Source organism: Grampus griseus (assembly GCF_964374135.1).
Source record: "Grampus griseus genome assembly, chromosome: 1".
Lineage (NCBI taxonomy): Eukaryota > Metazoa > Chordata > Mammalia > Artiodactyla > Delphinidae > Grampus > Grampus griseus.
In genome coordinates this window covers 448,167-453,873 of record NC_139017.1, presented here as the reverse complement: position 1 = coordinate 453,873, position 5,707 = coordinate 448,167, and positions in this window count along the sequence as shown.

Here is a 5,707-nt window from a genome sequence, read left to right as displayed (position 1 = left end):
ATCTAGGCACACGGGCTCAGTAGTTGTGGCACACGAGCTCAGTAGTTGTGGCTCATGGGCTTAGTTGCTCCGCGGCATGTGGGATCTTCCCAGACCTGGGCTCGAACCCGTGTCCCCTGCATCGGCAGGCGGACTCCCAACCACTACGCCACCAGGCAAGTCCCTTGATGGTATCCTTTGAAGCACAAAAGTTTTCAATTTTGATGATGCCCAATTTACCTGTTTCTTTTCTTGCCTGTGCTTTTGGTGTCATATCTAAGAAATCATCACATAACCCAAGGGCACAAAGATCTACTCCTATATTTTCTTAGAGGAGCCTAGTAGTTTTAGCTCCTACATTCAAGTTATGATCCACTTGGAGTTCATTTTCGTGAATGCATTTTGTGTATGGATCTCCATTTGTTGCGAAGACTGTTATTCCCCACCGAACTGTCTTCATACCCTTGTAAAATATTAACCAACCATAAATGTGAGGGATTATTTCTGGATTCTCTATTGCATTAATCTATGTCTATCCTTATGCTAATACCACACTGTCTTAATCACTGCAGCTTTGTAGTTAAGTTTTTATATCAGGCAGTGTGAGTCTTCCAAATTTGTTCTTTCATGAAGATTATTTTGCCTATTCTGGGTCTCTTGCATTTCCATATGAATTTTAAGTTCAGCTTTTTTTTTTTTTTTAAAAAAAAAAAAGATCAGCTTGGGGCTTCCCTCGTGGCTCAGTGGTTGAGAGTCTGCCTGTCGATGCAGGGGACACGGGTTCGTGCCCCGGTCCAGGAAGATCCCACGTGCCGTGGAGCGGCTGGGCCCGTGAGCCATGGCCGCTGAGCCTGCGCGTCCGGAGCCTGTGCTCCGCAACGGGAGAGGCCACAGTAGTAAGAGGCCTGCGTACCTCAAAATAAATAAATAAATAAATAAAATAAAAATTAAAAAAAAATTTAAAAAGATCAGCTTGTTTATTTCTGTAAAAGCCACCTGGGATTTTGATAGGGATTGCGCTGAATCTGTGGGCCAATCTGCGGAGTGCTGCTATCTTAGCAACGTAATATTCAAATGTCTTTCCCTTTACGCTCTTCTTTAAATTCTTGCAACACTGTTTTGCAGTTCCCAGGATAAATAAAGTCTTACACTTTGTTAAATTTATTTCTAGATATTTGATTCTCTTTGATGCTGCTGTAGACAGAACTGCTTTCTTAATTTCATTTCAGATTGTTCACTGCTCACAGATATGAATGCAGTAGATTTTCATGTATTGATCTCATGTCCTGCCATATGCTGAACTGGCTTACTAGTTCTGATACTGTGTGGTGTGTGTGTGTGGAACGTGCGTGTGGTGTGTCTTCCCTAGGACTCTCCATCTACAAGATCATGCAAAGTGAGATAATTTCACACCTTTCTTTCCAATCCAGATGCCTTTTCTTTCTTTTTCTTCCCTAACTGCCATGGTAAGAACCTCCGTGCAGTGTTATAGAAGTTGTGAGAGGGGGAATCCTTCTCTTTCCTGATCTTCAGAGAGTCTTCAGTCTTTCTCCACCAAGTACAACGTTAGCTGCAGGCTTTCGTCAGACTCAGCCCGCATGGTCGTTGGTTCTGGATTCTGTGGTGGGCAAGAGGCAGCCCGGCAGAGAGAGGCAGACTGTGATCCCGGGATGCTTACCGCTTGCCAGATGACTCCAAACAAATCCCATTCTCAACTCGATTTCCTCATATAAAAATGGCAGAAAATAATACCCACTTTTCAAAACTGTTGTGAAAATTAAAAGAATAAATTTGATTGTGTCTGGCACGGAGATGATGTTCGATAACTGTGGTCGGATCTGAATCCAGGAGCCCCTTCGAAGGGCCTGAGTGGCCTCGGCACAGCAGAGGGACCCCTACCGGACGTGAACCTTTTCCCAAATCCACAGGACGAGTGACATGAATCATGAAACAAAAGAATCGACCAGGGCAGACGGTGCTGCGTGTGCCACAGGCTCAGGGGGCCCCACAGACCAGGACGTCAGCTGGAGAGCCCATCCCAGGGGCCTTGAGGTCCAGGAAAAGGGGCTCGGACGGACTCACGTCCCCAACAGGAGTGGCCTGATCTGTTTAAAGGGCAACGACAGCTCCACGTGGAGCAAAGGGGGTGAGGCTGGGGCAGGGGGCCCGCAAGGGGTGAGTTCACAGTCCAGCCAGAGATGATGTGGACCCAGAGAGGGTAGGAACGCCGGGTACAGAGCAGAGAGAACAATGGGGGAGGTATTTATTCATTCATTCGTTCAACAAAGAACTGATTGAGTGCTTCCCTGGTGGAGCAGTGGTTAAGAATCCGCCTGCCAATGCAGGAGACACGGGTTCAAGCCCTGGTCCGGGAAGATCCCACATGCATGCCTCGGAGCTACTGAGCCCGCGTGCCGCAACTACTGAGCCCGCGTGCCACAACTACTGAGCCCGCGAGCCACAGCTACTGAGCCCGCGTGCCACAACTACTGAGCCCGCGAGCCACAGCTACTGAGCCCGCGTGCCACAACTACTGAAGCCTGGGCGCCTAGAGCCTGTGCTCCGCAACAAGAGAAGCCACTGCAATGAGAAGCCCACGCACCGCAACGAAGAGGAGCCCCCGCTCACCGCAACTAGAGAAAGCCCGTGCACAGCAATGAAGACCCAATGCAGCCAAAAAAAAAAAAAAACTGATTGAACCCCCATCCCACTTCCCATGTGGGACTTATAAGCTGGATGCTACATAACTGCGCACAAATGAATGTAAAACTGTAACTGTGAGAAATGCACAAAGGAGAGACCCTTGCTGGTGTGAGTCTGTCCTGGGGTGTACCTGACCTAATCTGGGAGAGCAGGAATGCTTTCCTGAGCAACTGGTGGTGGAATGGGGGGCCTCCAGGCAAAGAGGAAAGGCAGCAGCAGCACATGCAAAGGCCCAGGGGTGGGGGCAGCATCACGGGGAGCCCAGAGCCTGAGGAAGCCCAGCATGGCCACAGGAGGGGGCACGGGTGCAGGTGAGCCCGCAGGACCAGGCGCACAACCTTACAGCCACAGCAAGGAGTCTAAGGATGCGGGTAATGTGTTCACATTTACATTTTGGAAATTTCACTTAGACTAAAGTGAGTAAAAGAGGCTGGAAAGGAGCCTGGCTCCAGAGGGAAGGGGAAAAGCGTCAAAAACAGCCAAAATGAATGTCTTGTCATCCCCAAGTTCTTATGAAAGATCAGACAACGTTCCCGGGGGTTTGCGGCGGGGGTGGGGAGTTGACAGCTGCTGGGAGGGAGCAGGGGCCGCACACCCGTGGATCCCAGGGCCTGGGGCCTGAGGACACAGCTGCCCGAAGAGCAGGGGAACAACACACACCCTGAGAAGCCAGACGCCGGTGGAGGCGGGGCGGGGGCAGCGCCGGGCCCCGCCCAAAGCCTTGGGGTCCTCAGCCCCTCCTGCCCTCTCCGCCCAGCCGGAGCATCTGCAAACTCCCTCCTCCACTCACCACGTCCTCCAGTTCAGCCAAGAACAACAGCTACGTTCTGGAAGCTTCCACAGTCCTCCACTCAGTCTAATCCCCACAGGCAGCCGGGCTGATCCACGTGAAGCCCCCGGGGCTTCTGTTCACACTCAGAAAAAAGGCCCCGCTGGCCTGGGCCCGGCTCCTACTCACCTCTGCTCTCTGCGTGGGCCACAAACTCACCCGGCAAACGCCGGCCCCCAGCCTGGACACCCCCCGAAACCTCCTTGGCCTCGGAGGGGCCCCTTAGCCCCTCGGCTCACGTCCTCCCAGGTCCCTGCACCCTGTTTCTCTGTCTTGTTGTGAGACTCACCGGCGAAACACCAGCCCTGAAACTGCCCGGCTCGGACTGAGTGCCCGCGACCCCCAAACTCACGTGTGGATCTAAGGCTCAGTGTGACGGAGGGCGGGGCCTCGGGGTGATCCGGTCAGGGGGGTGGGGCCCCCACGGGCGGGTGGGTGGGGTTCGCGCCGAGAGCCTGCCGGCCCCGCCCTCCACGAGGGCCCGGCTGCCGCGGGGGCGGGGGGGGGCCTCGCGGACTGCCGGAGAGACTTCACAAAACCCACCCGCCCAGGCCGGCGGCGGCGACCCCTGCCCAGCCGAGGACCTTCTCGCGTTTGAAGGGGACCGTCTGACCCGTGTTCCTTTTCACGCCCACCTCCGGTTCCCCCCTCCGTCCCCCCTGGGCTCGCCCCCTCACCCCACCACGCGGCTGTGAGGAGAGGTCACCAGACCCCGCGGACACTTGCGTGCCTGTCGCGCCGTACGGCCCGCGATGGCCACCCGACCGGCCCCGCACCCTGGTTTCGGCCACAACTCCGACTCCTCCGTTTGCCTCAAGCCCCTTCTCTGCCAGGCCTCGGTGACCCCGCGACCTTCCCCGCACTCGGCCCCGCACCCACCCTGCCCCCAAAGCAACCTTCTAGAACGTGAATCTCATCCTGCCACCTTTAGACGCCGCCCCGGGGACCGCAGCTGCCCGTGAAGGTGGCCTTCAGGCCCGTCGTCTGTGTCCGGCGCCCTCGCCCCCATCTCCATCGCCACCCGGCGCCTCCGCCCACCGTCGCTGAGTGACTGCTTTTCTCCGCTCGGCTCAAACGGCTCCCCTTGCTCCGGCCCGAGACCCGGCCTCTCCCCGCACACAGCCTGCGGCGGCCTGAGCAGAGGCTGCGCTCGCCTGCCCGGCCGGCGCTCGGCTGCGTGAACCACACCCGGCGCGGCTGCTTCCCGGGAAGAACCGTCCCTGGGGCCCGGCACGCGGGCCCAGGCCGTGGCCTCTCTGGCGGCCTTCCCGCTGCAACAGAGCGGAGTAGTTGCCACCGAGGTGTGCGGCCGAGCCTGAGATGTTTCCTCTCTGGCCCTCGGGAGAAAACGTTGCGGCCCTGCCCTGGCAGGTGTCTCGCCGTCTGGCGTGCGATGGGCACTCGGCAGACGCGTGTGGGGCGGGCAGGAGCGAGCCAGCAGCACAGACCCTCGCGTCACAGGGTGGGCAGGGCTCGGCTGCCCCCACGGCCCCCGGGCGGGTCCAGGGGCGCCACCCCAGCAGGGGGGCAACGGGCCTGGGGAGCCTGTCGTGACGGGGGGGGGTGCACCCCTGGGAGCGGCGGGGCTGGGCCATCCCAGCTGGGCCATCCGAGCGTCCTGACCGGCGGGGCCTTAGGCCTGTTCCCGGCTGCGCGGGCTGTGGCCCCGCGAGGGGCTGGACGAGCTGCCGGCCCTTCCCCAGCACCACGAGGCTTCCTTCACAGCCTCCAGGGTCCAGCTCAAACCCTAAAGAGAGAGAAGCAGCCCCAGCCCTTGCACACTGTGCCTCCGGCGCCTCTGAGGGGCAGAGGGTTCCCCGTCAGGAGCGGCAAGATGGGGTCAGCCTTACCCAGTGAGGAATGTTTGGGAAAGCACCGGCCATTTCTCCAGCAAAGAACCGAGGCTTCACGTTCCCTCCGGATAAGCCTAGGGGTGGGGGTTTCACCCCCGCTTATTCCACCAGAAGCTAAGGAAGCAAAGATGCTCGACCGCAGTTCTCAAGACCCCTGTGGGGAAGAGGCCCAGAGAGGTGAAGTAACCTGTCCAAGGGCATACAGCACGCGCTGCCGGGGGCGGCGCTGGACCCGCAGCCCCAGGAGCACAGCGGGACGAGGGGAAGTGGTCCTCCCTGGGGGCTCAGGCCGCAGTCCTGGGCACGGCTCCAGGATTGAGGGTGACGGGTGAAGCTGTCTCCC